Here is an 18,471-nt window from a genome sequence, read left to right as displayed (position 1 = left end):
AAATCTATACAATACAGGCATCACATTTTACAAACTGTTTGTTAGACATAATGGGCCTCATTCATGAAACTTTCGAAACATATGAGTAAAATCTGTGTAATTTGCGTGTAAAATGGACCTTCCCGAAAACTGTCCTTTGTTTATGTTAGTGAAATCCAAACATTTATAAAAAGGGGGCGTGTGCACGTTCATTCACAATTATCATAATCCACGGCCATGAAAATGCCATACAAGGAAGGCACCACACTGTCTATTAAATGCTTTTAACATCTATTTGGAACAGTTTTGAAATCGTTTTTATGAATGAACTGCATTCACATCAAAAAATTTTGATTTAGCAAGCACAATAGCATCTCAAAGAAAGTGAGGACTTACTGTCATCGCATGTTTTTGCTGTCATCAAATCAAACAGTTCAAGAAGTCAATAAAAATGGTTTGACATGAAGCTTTATTATAAAAAATGTTCAGTTCACACTGGGAGGAGTATGTCCACCACCATTAACTATCTCTGGTTCAGTTCGAAGCGCATCATCAGCATTTGTGAAACTTGTCAGGTAAATCATGATGGTAACAGTCAGAGGCGAAAAAACCATAAATTCAATCTATGCAATGCAAAGAGGCACCATATAAAAGGGGGGCGCCGGCCGCTCACTAAAGGGGGCGCAATCGGACCTTGACCATACATTATCAACTGAACCAAATTTACTTTTGCCTATCCTTAAATATACAACAGTTAGATCCAGTCCTTGAATCTGATTGGACGAGAGATGTTCCATGAGCACTGATGGTCTCACACCATCAGCACTCAGACGCTTCACTGTGTGTATCACTCTGCTTGTGTTTGTCCCGTTCTAAACTAAACTGTAAGAGTAGTGCATATGTGTTAAGAGCTACTGTTTGTGTCTCTTTTTACGTTTAAAAAAAAAAAAAATTTATATATATATATATATATATATATATATATATATATATATATATATATATACAGGTGCATCTCAATAAATTAGAATGTCGTGGAAAAGTTCATTTATTTCAGTAATTCAACTCAAATTGTGAGACTCGTGTATTAAATAAATTCAATGCACACAGACTGAAGTAGTTTAAGTCTTTGGTTCTTTTAATTGTGATGATTTTGGCTCACATTTAACAAAAACCCACCAATTCACTATCTCAAAAAATTAGAATATGGTGACATGCCAATCAGCTAATCAACTCAAAACACCTGCAAAGGTTTCCTGAGCCTTCAAAATGGTCTCTCAGTTTGGTTCACTAGGCTACACAATCATGGGGAAGACTGCTGATCTGACAGTTGTCCAGAAGACAATCATTGACACCCTTCACAAGGAGGGTAAGCCACAAACATTCATTGCCAAAGAAGCTGGCTGTTCACAGAGTGCTGTATCCAAGCATGTTAACAGAACGTTGAGTGGAAGGAAAAAGTGTGGAAGAAAAAGGTGCACAACCAGCCGAGAGAATCGCAGCCTTATGAGGATTGTCAAGCAAAATCGATTCAAGAATTTGGGTGAACTTCACAAGGAATGGACTGAGGCTGGGGTCAAGGCATCAAGAGCCACCACACACAGACGTGTCAAGGAATTTGGCTACAGTTGTCGTATTCCTCTTGTTAAGCCACTCCTGAACCACAGATAACGTCAGGGGCGTCTTACCTGGGCTAAGGAGAAGAAGAACTGGACTGTTGCCCAGTGGTCCAAAGTCCTCTTTTCAGATGAGAGCAAGTTTTGTATTTCATTTGGAAACCAAGGTCCTAGAGTCTGGAGGAAGGGTGGAGAAGCTCATAGCCCAAGTTGCTTGAAGTCCAGTGTTAAGTTTCCACAGTCTGTGATGATTTGGGGTGCAATGTCATCTGCTGGTGTTGGTCCATTGTGTTTTTTGAAAACCAAAGTCACTGCACCCGTTTACCAAGAAATTTTGGAGCACTTCATGCTTCCTTCTGCTGACCAGCTTTTTAAAGATGCTGATTTCATTTTCCAGCAGGATTTGGCACCTGCCCACACTGCCAAAAGCACCAAAAGTTGGTTAAATGACCATGGTGTTGGTGTGCTTGACTGGCCAGCAAACTCACCAGACCTGAACCCCATAGAGAATCTATGGGGTATTGTCAAGAGGAAAATGAGAAACAAGAGACCAAAAAATGCAGATGAGCTGAAGGCCACTGTCAAAGAAACCTGGGCTTCCATACCACCTCCGCAGTGCCACAAACTGATCACCTCCATGCCAAGCCAAATTGAGTTAGTAATTAAAGCAAAAGGAGCCCCTACCAAGTATTGAGTACATATACAGTAAATGAACATACTTTCCAGAAGGCCAACAATTCACTAAAAATGTTTTTTTTTATTGGTCTTATGATGTATTCTAATTTTTTGAGATAGTGAATTGGTGGGTTTTTGTTAAATGTGAGCCAAAATCATCACAATTAAAAGAACCAAAGACTTAAACTACTTCAGTCTGTGTGCACTGAATTTATTTAATACACGAGTTTCACAATTTGAGTTGAATTACTGAAATAAATGAACTTTTCCACGACATTCTAATTTATTGAGATGCACCTGTATATATACATACATTACATATGTTAGCCAGAAGGTGGTGGCAAAAGATAATTTTTGTGTGTAATATGAGCCAGTTAGGTGACGTGAAGTGAATCCGCCTCAGCCAGTGTTTACATACAACAGCTCTACGTGATCGCTTGTATTACTACTATATTACTAAAGCTAGGAAACAGCTTTAAACGGCTTTAAACGAACAACTTCAGCATTACGGCTCATCATAGCTGAGAGACACAACAGACTGATTAATTACACAACTCAAGGTGCTTACCTCTTACCGGAGTTTCCACATTGGAGTGGACATGCTGTTTAAAATGGCAGAGGACATTGCAGTTTCTACAGCGAATGACTCTTGTGCACTGGCTACCGCAAAATAGGGAGAAATACCCCCACTTGGAAGGCTATTTTTCCACTGAGAAAGCTGATCTTCAGAAAGCTGACAGCATCTCTGCTTGGGTGTGGCAACAGGTGATCGTACACGCTCAGTCTCCCTCTCTCTCTCTCTAACAAACACACACACACACACACACATCCTTTCTTATCCAGTAACTTGTTAGAAGCAGCACAAGCCGTGATACTATTTCTGAAGTGACATTTTTGAATTACTGACAGAGGCTTGGACGCATCATTTGTTTTGAACCAGCAACGGCAGATTCTGATCCGCCGCATAGTAAAGTAGTTCCATGCACAAATGCGTTTTTATGACCGTACTCAGTTTTTCCTATTTTTTTAAAATGTACTTGTTAATTGAACTGTTGTATATAAGCAATATCACACTCGCAATCGTGCTATATGGCCCTAAATCAACACTGCTGTGATTACCTGCAGCCGAATCACAGCAGTGCTGATGTAGGGCCATATCGCACTCTTGCGAGTGTGATATTGCTTAATAATAAAACCTAAATTATAGAACTCATATCAGATTAAAAAAAAACAACAACAACAACTTACCAACCAGTCACGTTAGAGGGCATTAATTTTTTCGAGAAAATCAAATGCAAACTGAGTCTTTCCATTAACTTTTCACCCCCATGTCAAGCCCTCCTGCTGGAAAAACGATAAGCAGAGTTGGGAAAAAAAAATATTCTTTAAAAAAAATAAATGAAAGAAGCAAAGAAACGTTTCTTAATAAGTATAGGCTATGGATTAAAAAGAACAAAAAAAGTGTTTAAGATAATTTCACCCATTTAATTATTAGTTAATTTTCTCATGACTTATTTAATTTCACTTCTATTAAAATGTCGTCATGGCAGTTTGCCTGAAAGAACACAACACGTTTGGATGTCTTACGCACAATTTACACATGGTTGGTAGCAGATGTACATTTTGTATGTACCAACTAACGTTTTGAAAATACGAAAACTTTCATGAATCCGAGAATTTACATCAGAAAGGCTTTACGAAAAAAAATTCACTAGTGTTTCATGAATGTGGCCCTATGTACGTACGCACAGGTGCAGAATACTTTTCATAAGTGACAAACGTTGATGTAACATTGTTGGGAGTTGCCTGTAGTGTCAGTCATAGTAACATTACATGGACTCATGCTATTCCAAGTCAAGCCAACTAATACACTAATTGAAATTAGATCAAAGAGGAAGAGGCAGAAACTTCAAAGTGGTACAACTTGAGTGTATGTCGCTTGATAGAAGAGAATATTAGGCTTTACTTCTGATATCTTTGCATTGCCTGGGATCAAAGGACACCCGTCCACACCCGTATGCACAGACAAAGTCTTAGTAATTGTTACAATGAAATGAACCAGGCTCGCTTCCAGGTATATAGATGTCTAAATGTTAAACATTTGAAACATAAGCATACACTTAATGTTTTTGTTATATTTTTGTTAATATCACTATGACTTTGGCTATGTTCAGAATGGAATACATGCTTTTTTTTTTTTTAAGTATTTATCTATATTCTCAAATTTGCATATAGTAACTTTTAACACTATTACAGTAAACATTATGCCGTATGCAGTGATATGACCTTTAAACTTAAGCTACACTGTCACATGACCTCATTACTTTGCATATTCAGTGGTGTCAGTTAGCATCTAGTTATCATCTCTTAAACAAAAATGGTTTTGCATGTTTTAATCCAGTTTTGTGTAAAGTGATACCTCAGTTACCATTCACTTTAACTGCATCTTCTTTTCTATACAATAAAATTGAATGGTGACTGAGGCCAACATTCTGTCAACCATCTTCCTTTGTGTTCCACATAAGAAAGAAAGTCATATGGGTTTGAAACAACATGAGAGTGAGTAAATGATGACAGAATTTTCATTTTTGGGAAAACTATCCACTTAACTTTTGCTTGTCCAATCAAATAACGAGTCAAGAAAAAGATTGTCGTTGATGTTGCTTTCAGTTCATTTGTCATGTTGGAAGTTGGTTAAGTTGAATGCATTGTGAGATACAGTATTCAAATAAATTAATGGAAAAATACATACCTGACAAATTACACTGTGCCTGATTTTCTAAGCAGTATGTGCCAAATTAAATATAAGCACAATGGACCAGGGTAAAATGGACTGGCAGCTGAAACAGGCTCGGTGCTGGCTACAGAGAAGAGGTGTTATTGCCATGCACTTTCCTTCCCTGCGGTTATCCTTTGTCTTGAGCTGACTCATAGGTGGTCATGTGACCTATCTCCAGTCATTCTATTGTGGGAGTAAAACCAGAAGCCCATTTAGACCTCCAGAAAGTGAAACGGCATGACAGCAAAGTCTAATGACCTGATGGGCCACCTGAGGGTTTGCCACTCTAATCACACAATGGAGGTCTGCAGTAGCGCTGATGCTAATTCAGTTCAGCTCAACATTATGGACAGATTGTTTCATAAGGTGGGTGCAGGAGTGATCAGAAATAACTAGAAGTAAACTTCCAGAAGTATTATTGAAGTGAACTTACCGTTTTTTTTTTTTTTTTGGTACAAGCTTTTGCCTCACAAATGTATCTACTATGTTCAGAATGGAATACTCACACAGATTAAGCTTTCTCCCATTCATTTTAATAGAAATGGCCCAACTATGCTAAATAGTCTCTGGTTAATCTCAGCGAGTGGCATTCAGATATCATCTTTTTATCATTATTTTTCATTTTTAATATAATTTTGTGTGTTAGCTCTTTAAAAGTGTGAAATGGACTTATATTCTCCCCCGTCTGCTGCCACTGACATCACATCTCAGCATTGTTGTTATTGAACAAAATTAGACACAAAAGGAAAAGTTAGCCAGCATGCTAGTCTAAGTCACCGTTCACTTTCATTTGCATGTATATGTATATATTTTTTTCATATAATAAAAGTTAATTGTGACTGAGGCTCTCAAGTCAAGTAATTTTTATTTGTATAGCGCCTTTCACAGCACACATCGTTTCAAAGCAGCTTTACAGAAGATCATGCATTAACAGAAAATGAAACTGTAATATCTATAATGTCTTAGAGTCATCATTGTGTAGTTTGATAAAATTCAATTGTGAATTGTGTTTAAAAATAAGTAATTAAATAATAATTGTATTTAGAACCCCAGTGAGTAAGCCGAAAGCGACTGTGACAAGGAACACAGAACTCCGTAAGATGTTGGTTAATGGAGAAAAATAACCTTGGGAGAAACCAGGCTCACTGTGGGGGCCAGTTCCCCTCTGGCTAACATCATGAATATAATGCCAATATTACTTATGTACAGTGCAAGTCATGGTTTAAAATGATTAAACTAAGTAAGTGTTAAGGGCCAGTGTTTAAACAAAGATTTTGTATGAACTGTAAGATTAATGACTAATGTCTTTTAAGTCCATCCTGTATTAACTGCAGAAGTTCACATAGATGCAATTGTTCTTGTTAGTTGGCTGATGAAGGATTTATGTATTCCATTACAAGAGTGCAGTCCATCATTAGACCAAGGTGATGCAGGCAGAGATCAGTTAGGTGCATCGCAGTTTAACTGGCCGGTAATTTCGGTGAGGTCTTTCCTAAGTCCAAGGTTCAGGCAATGGCATACGAAGTATCGCATGTCTTATGGTTGGAGTTGGCATCAGTTCATCCTCTGAAGTCCATCGTAATAGACTGAAGTGATGTTTGGCTGGCACCGGTTGCTATTAGTCATCATCACTCAGAGACACGTATCAGTAGAGTACAACACAAAGCAGGAATGGAGCTTGATCCAGCCTGTTCTGGTGACCTCAGGATAGGAGTCCCGAGGTTGAGACAGGGAAACAAATAGAATAATATTTACCTAGATGCCATTCAATTTATTGCAGAGATATAGATCATGATCAATGTTTCTAGTTTCTGGTTCTGGCAGACCTAACTAAAGCAGCCTAATTGTGAGTTGAAGGATAAATTAGGTGCATACCTGGCTAAATAGATGAGTCTTTAGTCTAGACTTAAACTGAGTGAGTGTGTCTGCATCTCGAACAGTGTTAGGGAGACTATTTCATAGTTTAGGAGCCAAATATGAAAAGGATCTACCTCCTTTTGTGGATTTTGATATTCTAGGAACTATTAACAGGACAGAATTTTGCAATCATAATGAACATGATGGAATATAGCATGGTAGAAGGTCACTTAAGTACTGCGGAGCTAGACCATTCAAAGCTTTAAGTTGTTAACAGAATTTTAAAATTAATACGAAATTTAACAGCTAATGTAACGACGATAAAATGGGGCTAATATGATCATATTTCTTGGTTCTAGTCAGCACTCTGGCTGCTGCATTTTGAACCAATTGAAGTTTATTTATTGATCTTGCTGGGCATCCTCCCAGTAATGCATTACAATAATCTAGTCTTGAGGTCATGAACGCATGAATTAGTTTTTTGGCATCAGCAACAGAGCATGTGTCGTAATTTAACAGTATTTCTTATGTGGAAGAATGCTGTTCTACAAACATTGGTAATTTGATTTTCAAAGGACAGATTGGTACCAAATATAACACCTAAGTTCTTCGCTGTTGAAGACAATGTAACAGTACATTCATCGAGAGTCAAATTATATTTTACCGGCTTGTTTTTAGAGGTTTTTGTTCCAATAATTAGTACCTCTGTTTTGTCGGAATTGAGTAGAAGGAAATTTATGGCCAGCCAATCTTTTATTTCATTGATACACTCTGCTAATTTGGAGAATTGTGAAATCTCATCAGGTTTTGAAGAACTATAAAGTTATCGTCGGCATAACAGTGGAAACTTATTCCATGATTCCTGATAATATCTCTCAAAGGAAGCATATACAAGGAAAAAAGCAGAGGCCCTAAAACTGATCCCTGTGGCACTCCATACTTTTGTTTGGTTTGACAATTCCTCATTTACATAGACAAAGTCGTAGCGGTCTGCTAAATAGGACCTAAACCATGCTAATGCAAATCCACAAATGCCAACATAATTCTCCAGCCTATTCAAGAGAATGTCGTGATCTATCATGTCGAATGCAGCACTAAGATCTAAAAGCACTAGAAGTGAAATGCAACTGCGATCAGATGATAAGAGCAAGTCATTTGTAACTCTGATAAGTGCAGTCTCTGTACTGTGAGGAGGCCTAAATCCTGACTGAAATTGTTCATATATACTATTTCTCTGTAGAAATGAACATATTTGGGAGGATACTACCTTTTCTAGTATTTTCGACATAAACGGGAGATTTGAAATCGGTCTATAATTAGCCAGTTCTCCAGGATCAAGTTGTGGCTTCTTAATAAGCGGTTTGATAACTGCCATTTTAAAGTTTCTTGGGACATGTCCTAAGGATAGCGAGGAGTTAATAAAATTAAGAAGAGGTTCTGAGATTACAGGGAATACCTCTTTTAAGAGCTTGGTTGGTACTGGATCTAACATACATGTTGTGGCTTCTGATGTTTCGATAAGTTTTGTTAGCTCTTCATGACCTATGACAGCGAAGGATTGAAGTTGCTCATGAGGAAATCTATGAAACACTGTTTTCTGAGGTACTGTGACAGATGTTTGAATAATTCCAATTTTATTTCTGATTATTTCAATTTTATCAGTAAAGAAATTCATGAAGTCATTACTCTTGTGCTGTGACAGAATATCTGGTTCTGTTGAGGCTTTATTCCTAACCAATTTGGCCACAGTACTGAATAAACACCTAGGATTGTTGTGGCTATTTTCTATGAGTTTGCTCAAATATGCTGAACTGGCAGCTTTTAGTGCCTGTCTGTAGCTACAGACACTATCCTTCCATGCACCATGAAATACCTCTAATTTTGTATTCTTCCACTTGCGCTCCATTTTCTGAGCTGCTCTCTTGAGAGCATGAGTGTGATCATTGTATCATGGTGCGGGGCTTTTTTCTTTAATTTTATTTAAATCGAAGGGGGATAACACTATCAAGAGTGCTAGAGAAAACTGTATTTATATTTTCTGTTATTTCATCAAGTTCTTCTAGGCTTTGGGGTTTACTGAGTGTATGAGATAGATCTGGAAGATTATTAGTGAAGCTATCTTTAGTGGTCAAAAGAATAGTTCTACCTGAATGATAATGTGGTGTAGATTAAGTAACACTAGCTGATCGCAGCATGCAAGAGATGAGGTAATGATCTGAGATGTCATCGTTCTGCAGCAGAATTTCTATAGTATCAACATCAACTCCATATGACAGAATTAAATCTAGCCTATGATTATGGTGATGAGTTGGTCCTGTTACATTTTGTCTGACTCCAAGAGAGTTGAGAATATCGATAAATGCTAATCCCAATGTGTCATTTTCATTATCTATGTGAATGTTGAAGTCACCAACAATTAAAGCTCTATCTACATTAACTACTAGATCTGATAGAAAATTTGCAAATTCACCAAGGAAATCTGAGTACAGCCCAGGTGATCTATATACTCTAGCAAGTGCAAAAGATGAGAGATTTTTTCATTTATATCTGATGGTGTCACATTAAGCATTATTAGTTCAAAAGACTTAGATTTCTATCCTGTCCTCTGAGTAACACCAAAAACTTCACTGTAAATTGTAGCAACACCTCCTCCTTGACCCTTCAGACGAGGCTCATGTTTATAATAATAACCTGGGGGAGTAGATTCATTTAAACTAATATATTCATTCGGTTTAAGCCAGGTTTCAGTCAAACAGAGCGCATCCAAACTATGATCTGTAATAATTTCATTTACAATCAGTGCTTTGGTAGAAAGAGATCTAATGTTTAGTAGCCCTACCTTCATATGATTTTTATCTTAAATGTTTTTGTTTTGTTCAAGTTTGACCTTAATCTGATTTTTTCTAAATGATTTAGTGAGAGTTTTGTGTTTGGTAGTTCGGGGAACAGACACAGTCTCTATGTGATATCTAGGTGATACAGTCACTATATGTTGTAGTTTATGTGACCTGTGTGACGTCTCAAGGCAGCTAGCAGACGTTCGGATTAACCAGTTTGTCTGCTTCCTGTCCTGGGCCCCAGTTAGTCAAATACTATCATTATTAAGACTATGAGCCAAATTACTAGAGAGGAGTGCAGCACCTTCCCTGGAGGGATGGAGTCCGTCTATCTATAGCAGGTCAGATCTACCCCAAAAACTCTTCCAATTGTCTAAAAATCCTATTCTATTCTTCAGACACCACTCAGACATCCAGCCATTCAGTGACAATAATCTACTATAAACGTTGTCACCATGACGAGCAGGGAGGGGGCCAGAGCATATTACAGTGTCTGACATCGTTTTTGCAAATTCACACACCTCTTTAACATTAACTCTAGTGATTTCCAACTGGCGAAGCCTGACATCATTAGTACCGACATGAAATTTTAGAAAATCTACGTTTAGCATTAGCCAGCACTTGTAAATTTGATCTGATGTCAGATGCTCTGGAAACTGAAATGCATTTAACAATAGTGGCTGGAGTCTCTATTTCCACGTTCCTTACAATAGAATCACAAATTATTAGGGTTCTTTCAACATGATTCTCAGTGGGTGCATCACTGAGTGGGGAGAATCGATTGGCAACCCTAACAGGAACGGGAGAGTGGTGTCGCTTTGCTGAGTGAGTATGCCGCCGAGACATCACCAAAAAGCCCTGCTGCGGGGGCTCTAGTGCCAGAACCAAAGTGTGTGTGTTGCTCGCTGTTCTACCCGCATCTGAAACAGTATCTACCGGCTTCTCTTTCTCACTGAGCTCCACTAGCGTTCGGATGCATGTCTCTATCTCATTAACCTTCTCCTTCAGCCTGACTAATTCCTTACATTTATCACATGGAAATCCCTCACTGCTGATGGAAGAAGCTATTGTAAACATGTGACATGCAATGCAGGAAGAAATAACATGAGTGGATGCCATGACTTACCGCAACTGATTGTTGTTGTTTGTTGTTCCTGAGCGGTGACGGTTTGAGATCGGTGTGAATCCCTCATGCAGTTGTTTGTTGTTATGGTTGTTCTTGATAAGTGGTGCTTTGAGATCGATGCAATAATCCGTGTAACACAGAGGAGAAAAATGGGTGTGCGCTGTAAAATGCAAGCAGTTTAATCGCGACAAAAATAGAAAGTGGATGCATGTGGAAAATGCATGCAGTTGAATCACGATAAGAGAATAATAGAATGCGGAGGGAAACCCGATGCGCACTGAAAAATGGCAGATGTTAAGGATTAAAAGCTGAAAACAGACAGATAAGTGATGCTAAAAAAGCTAGCAGGCTACAAACACAGACTCGAGCAAGGCGCCAGCAGCAACAGGGAAAACAGACACAGATGAAATAGCAGAAAAGTGGAAAAACCTGAAAAATGCGGTAAAACGACAAAAGATAAAACGACGAACATACGAGAATAAGAATAAGCAATGCTAAGCCGGCTAGCAGGCTACAAACACTCGTGCAGCGTGCCATCAGCAACAGGAACAGGAAGTCCACTGACGTATGTCTCATTCCTTGGAGTTTCAAGGAAGAAAGAAAGTCAAATGTGTTTGGAACATCATGAAGGTAAGTAAATGATGACAGAATTTCCATTTTGGGCAAGCTAGCCCTTTAGAAAATCAATATTATATGAATATTAATATATTCATATCAATATAATATTAATATAATATGGATATTTAGAATATACATCTATCCCTTAGATGAGAAATATTGGCCATCATCAATACCGCTTGACAGAATTATTGAGCACTGCTGACATCTTGTGTTGAACTATAGGAAAAGCACACCTAACAGGCAATAAATCATGCTCTTAAAGCATTCAATTAAGTTTAGTGAGAAAGATAAATAGATTTGCACTTAAAATGTATTAATTTACTAAATAGGCTGTCCAAGCTATTTTCAAATGAATATGTGTGTGATGTCTTCATCTTTAGGTTAAAATTGTAGATGCTTGTAGTATATTTATATAATATTTAACTGGACAATGTGTACTTTTACAGTAAAATATTTGTAAAATATTGTCCAGAACCAGGGGAATTGAGCACGCATTAACGGTGCTAGTGGAGCAAGCACAGCCTTAGCCACAGGGTTGCATAGGAGGTTATATGCCGCACAATGGGTATGGTATAGTTTGTGCTGCAGATGTCTGCATAGCAGAGGCCTTAGGACATAGAGTTGGATTTCTCATTGGGGTGGTCACTGAACCTTGCCTGCATGTTTTGACCTGCAAACTTCCCACAAGATTCTTACTCCCCGCTACCTGATTAGTCCATATCCCTAAAGGCCACCCCTAACCCTACTCCTAAACATAACCATACTAGGTGGTGACAGTAATTTTTTTTTTTTCGATAAAAAAATAAAAACAGGAGGTAAAGTTAAATCTCATAATAAACAGCTCACTACAAAGTGTTCTTTGCACTATTTATAATAGCATGAACAAAATTTACTATTAATAAGTCCATTCTGAAATTAAATCAAGGCCTATATACACATACCAAAGCGTGATGCTTCAATCCCATGAGATAAATTTGAGGGAAGTTTGAGTAGATGCAGCTGTATTTCGAAGAACTACCGCAAATAAATCTTAAAAGCGCCATTTATCCTACATTGAAATGGTCTGTTTCCACTCATGAGTTCTTGTTTAGAAATAGGTTTATATTATAATGTACAGTAATTGTCCACTACCTTTTGTACACTGAATAAAATATGCAAACAATACATTTCAGTTTTATTTAACAATCCAAGTTGTGGTTTATTTTATACAATTTTAAAAATATATATTTTAGAACATTTATTTAAAATTTTTGTCTTTAAAATTATTTTATGAAATCAAATTTAAAGTAAAATGGTAAAATGTAGGCTAGTTAAAAAAATAAAATAATTATATAAATCAAATCACTTTTATTGTCACACAACCATATACACAAGTGCAATGGTGTGTGAAATTCTTGGGTGCAGCTCCGATCAACATAGCAGTCGTGACAGTGATGAGACATATACCAATTTACAATAACATCAAATTAACACAGCACAATTTAAAGTTTAATATACACATAATTACACACAACAATATACAATTAATAACATCCATTGTACAGTATACAATACACACAATATAGATACACATTATTCAATAAAAATAAAAAATAAAAAGTATATATAGTAGTATATATAGAATGTACAGTAGGTTGTATTGTACTGTATAGACATTCAGGCTGTCGGTTGATAGTAAGTTATTAAGAGAGAATATAATATAATAATAATATAATTTATGACAGTCTGGTGTGAGATATAAGAGTAAGAGTAATAAAGTGCAGTGCTGATGTATTTGATCGTGGGAGATCAAGAGTTCAAAAGTCTGATTGCTTGGGGGAAGAAGCTGTCATGAAGTCGGCTGCTGTGGGTCCTGATGCTGCGATACCGCCTACCTGATGGTAGCAGTGAGAACAGCCCATGGCTCGGGTGGCTGGAGTCTCTGATGATCCTCCGAGCTTTTTTCACACACCGCCTGGTATATATGTCCTGGAGGGAGGGAAGCTCACCTCCGATGATGTGTCTGGCAGTTCGCACCACCCTTTGCAGTGCTTTGCGGTTGTGGGCTGTGCTATTGCCGTACCAGGCGGAGATGCAGCCAGTCAGGATGCTCTCCACAGTGTAGGTGTAGAACCGTGTGAGGATGTGGCGGTTCATTCCAAACTTCCTCAGCCGTCTCAGGAAGAAGAGGTGCTGATGAGCCTTCTTCACAACGACTTCAGTGTGGATGGACCATGTGAGTTCCTCAGTGATGTGGACACCCAGGAACTTGAAGCTCCTGACTCTCTCCACTGGTGCTCCATTGATGGTGATGGGACTGTGTTCTCTGTCTTTTCTTCTGAAGTCCACCACAAGCTCCTTTGTCTTACTGACATTGAGGGAGAGGTTGTGCTCCTGACACCAGTGTGTCAGAGTGTGCACCTCATCTCTGTAGGCTGTTTCATCATTGTCAGTGATCAGACCTACCACCGTCGTGTCATCAGCAAACTTAATGATGGCATTGGAGCTATGTGTTGCCACACAGTCATGTGTGTACAAGGAATACAAGAGTGGGCTGAGAACACAGCCCTGCGGGGCTCCAATGTTGAGGGTCAGTGATGATGAGATGTTGCTGCCTATTCTAACCACCTGGCGTCTGTTTGACAGGAAGTCCAGGATCCAGCTGCACAGCGAGCTGTTTAAGCCCAGAGCCCGGAGTTTCTCATCTAGCTTGGAGGGCACTATGGTGTTGAATGCTGAGCTATAGTCTACAAACAGCATTCTCACATAAGTGTTCTTTTTTTCCAGGTGGGAGAGAGCAGTGTGTATTGTAGATGCAATGGCATCATCAGTGGAGCTGGTTGTTGCTGTAAGCAAACTGCAATGGGTCTAGAGAGAGAGGCAGCACAGAGCAGATGTAATCTCTGATTAGTCTCTCAAAGCATTTGCTGATGATGGGGGTCAGAGCAACAGGACGCCAGTCATTTAAGCAAGTTATTTTGGATTGCTTTGGAACAGGCACAATGGTGGATGTTTTAAAGCATGTGGGGACTACAGACAAAGAGAGGGAAAGGTTGAAAATGTCTGTAAAAACACCAGCCAGCTGGTTCGCGCACGCTCCGATGACGCGGCCCGGAATGCCGTCTGGGCCCGCGGCTTTGCGGATATTCACCCATCGGAAGGATCGTGTTACATCCGCTACAGAGACGAAGAGTAAACTAATCTCTGTAGCTTCGGCCGCAAGAGCTCTCTCCACGAGGGCGGTGTTATTTCCCTCAAAACGAGCATAAAAAGTATTTAGCTCATCCGGGAGAGAGGCAGCGGTGTTCAAGGCAGAGTTTTTATTCCCTTTAAAGTCCGTGATGATGTTAATTCCCTGCCACATGCTTCTAGAGTTGGTGGTGTTAAACTGTCCTTCAATCTTGTTCCTGTACTGGCGTTTTGCTGTTTTGATAGTTTTACAGAGGGCATAACTGGCTTGTTTATGCTCCTCCGCGTTCCCGGAATTGAAAGCGGAGGTCCGCACATTAAGTGCCGCGTGAACATCGCTATTTATCCATGGCTTCTGGTTCGGATAGATCCGTGTTGTTCTGGTCAGAACAACGTCCTCCACGCACTTTTTGATGAAACACATTACGCTATCAGTGTAAAGCTCGATGTCGTCATCAGAGGCGGACCGGAACATCTCCCAGTCCGTTTGATCATTCGGTCTTGTAGCGTAGAGTCTGATTGGTCCAACCAGCACTGGATCGTTCTGATGGTGGGTGCTTCCTGTTTCAGTTTCTGCCTGTAAGCGGGCAGAAGCAGAATGGAAGAGTGGTCCGATTTGCCAAATGGTGGGTGGGGGAGGGATTTGTAGCCATCCCGGAAGGGAGAGTAGCAATGGTCCAATACCCGGTCCCCTCGTGTGTTGAAACTAATGTGCTGGTGGTATTTTGGTGCGACTAATTTTAAACTGGCTTTATTAAAGTCCCCAGTCACAATGAACGCGGCCTCAGGGTGCGCGGTTTCCTGCTCACTTATACTCCCATACAGTTCCTTGAGTGCCCAGTCTGTGTCAGCTTGTGGGGGGATGTACACAGCAGTGATAATGACCGCTGTGAATTCCCTCGGTAGCCAGAATGGTCGACACAGAAGCATGAGAAATTCCAGATCAGGAGAGCAGAAAGACTTGATAGAATGTACGTTCCTCTGATCACACCAGGATTTGTTGATCATAAAACATACACCACCACCTCTGCTTTTACCTGAGAGGTCTTTCGCTCTGTCCGCTCAGTGCACGGAGAACCCCGTGGGTTCAATGGCTGAGTCTGGAATCTCCGCAGACATCCAAGTTTCTGTTAGGCAGATAATGCAGCAGTCCCTCATCTCTCGTTGGAAAGAGATCCAGCTCGCAGAGCTTGTTATCCAGAGACTGAACATTTGCCAGTAGAATACTGGGTAGCGGGGGTCGATTTGCGCGGTGTCTTACTCTGATGAGAACGCCGGCTCTGTTTCCCCTTTTCCTCCTGCGTTTCCGCGTCCGGACTGCCTAGACAAAGTGCTCCGCTTGCGTGTTTGTAAACATCAGGTCGGCATTGAGGAATTTGAAGTCCGGTTTATGGTGTGAAATTGCTGAACCAATGTCCAGAAGTGTTTGTCTGTCATAGACAATAAGGCAGACAACATCCAAGACAAAAAACATAAGAATTGTAAACAAAACAAACAAAACACTACCATGTTGTGTCGGAGCTCGCAACGCAGCAGCCATACTCGGCGCCATCTTGAGTCCTTCATGATATCTATATTTTATATATATATATATATATATATATATATATATATACACACATACAGGGTTAGGGAGTAACGGAATACATGTAACGGGATTACATATTTAAAATACAAAATATAAGTAACTGTATTCCACTACAGTTACAATTTAGTACTTTCAGATGGAAAACATTTACACATATGAATGATGTGATCCAAAGTGCATTTGAACAGCGGTGAAACACTTTCTTATGATGTGTTACATTCATATGAGCAGACAGAGAAGTAAGTTTGAAGTAAGTTTGGAGCAGAAGAAATAGAAATAAACCTTGTGTAAATTGTCAGCTTTACGCTAAGTTAAAATGCTATTTCTAGCCATTTTACATGCACATGTAGGCACGATCATATTTTTTTATCAAGAAAATTCACGTTAGAACGTAATTTCTTTTTTTCTAGTAGACCTTTGATATTAGGGCAAAAATCGTATTCCTGATGATAATTTTTGTATTGTTTTCCTGTAAAAATATCAAAAATTCCTAAAAACAACACTGCATAAGATATTTAGGCTTTTCAGTGAATGTATTTTTAACATGTGTAATTTGTCTTACTGTACTGGCAGAGATTTTATAGTCAAAACAAGTGAAAAAAATCTACCAGTGCTGAAGAAGTAATCCAAAGTATTTAGAATACGTTACTGACCTTGAGTAATCTAACTAAATACATTACAAATTACATTTTACAGCATGTATTCTGTAATCTGTAGTGGAATACATTTCAAAAGTAACCCTCCCAACCCTGTCTGTTTTACACCAACTATGAACATGTATTGTTGTACACTGGAAGCTCCTGTCACCAGGACAAATTCCTTGTATGTGTAAGCATACTTGGCAATAAAGCTGATTCTGATTTCCTATCATGTATGCCTATGAAGACGACCAAGCCAATGACAGTCTTTAGGGGGAGGAGCGACACGTGTAGCCCAATTCAAAGGCTACTCTCATTGAAATTCTAGAACGGCTAACATCGGCTGTCTCGTTTGGAAGGATGCGTCTTCCGGAGGTCGCATTTGTCGGCCGCATACGCAGGCTGTCTCATTTCAGAAAAGCGAGTAGGACACTTCGAATGCAGCCTTCGAATGTGACCTTCTTTCACGGGAATTCGGAGGATGCATGAGGTTCAAAGGACGCGTCCTACCAAACGCGCAGCCTTCGAAACGAGACACAGCGATCGCTTCTAGCACCTTTAAGCCATAACAGACAAGGTTGCTGTTCTGAATGCAGCCTCGATTGGGAGCGATGTTGCCTTTACACAACAGGTTAACAAATAAGTAAAAAATGATGAATAACTTACGTTTCAGAAAAAAAATGACGTTTAAACATGTCTTCTCTGCCAGCACAAAAAAAAAAAAAAAAAAAAATTCCAAGTTCCAAAACAAGCTAAAGAATCAAACACAATTTTACGTCAATTGTTTCGGTTGTGAACAACTCTGGCTGTGTCTCGTTTGGAAGGCTGCTAGGTAGGACGCTTCCTTTGAAGGCTGCAGTATACCGAGCATCCTTCTTTAAACAATCCTCGTTTAAACGAGACGGCCTTCCTAGGACAATCGGAAACGGAAGGTAACATGGTTGCTATGACGGCACGGCACTCTTTAACAAGCGCGAGCGCTTTGAGTGAGAAGGGAACAAAGTCCCTCTGGAGGGGAACGTATGAGGTACATTTTAGGAGAGTTATAATGATGTAAAGAGAAAAGAAAATAGATTTTACAGGTGTACTTTTAGTCTAATACTTTATTTTAATTATATATTAATATAATTATACATATTATATACTCTGCACTCATCTACCGAGGTACTTCAACTTGGGAATTAACATTCCTTGCGTCTGAACATCATATTTACGGGCAAATTGGCGTTGTTATTTATTTATTTATTTATTTATTTTATTTATTTATTTTTTAATTTCCGTTGAAGCAAAGAATTGTGGGTTATGAGTGCTCACAAAGGATACACCTCATGCATCCTCCGAATTCCCGTGAAAGGAGGTCACATTCGAAGGCTGCATTCGATGTGTCCTACTCGCTTTTCTGAAATGAGACAGCCTCGATGACGTATGTGGCCGACAAATGCGACCCTCCTTCCAAACGAGACACAGCCTCTGTTTCTTATCGAATCAGTTCACGTAATGATTCGATGACTCATAACATAAAAGATGCTCATTTGTCGCCACCTGCTGGCATAAAGATGTAATTTGTAAAATATGCTAAAATGACAG

Source organism: Myxocyprinus asiaticus, chromosome 43 (genome assembly GCF_019703515.2).
Source record: "Myxocyprinus asiaticus isolate MX2 ecotype Aquarium Trade chromosome 43, UBuf_Myxa_2, whole genome shotgun sequence".
Classification (NCBI taxonomy): domain Eukaryota; kingdom Metazoa; phylum Chordata; class Actinopteri; order Cypriniformes; family Catostomidae; genus Myxocyprinus; species Myxocyprinus asiaticus.
This window is presented reverse-complemented; position numbering follows the sequence as displayed.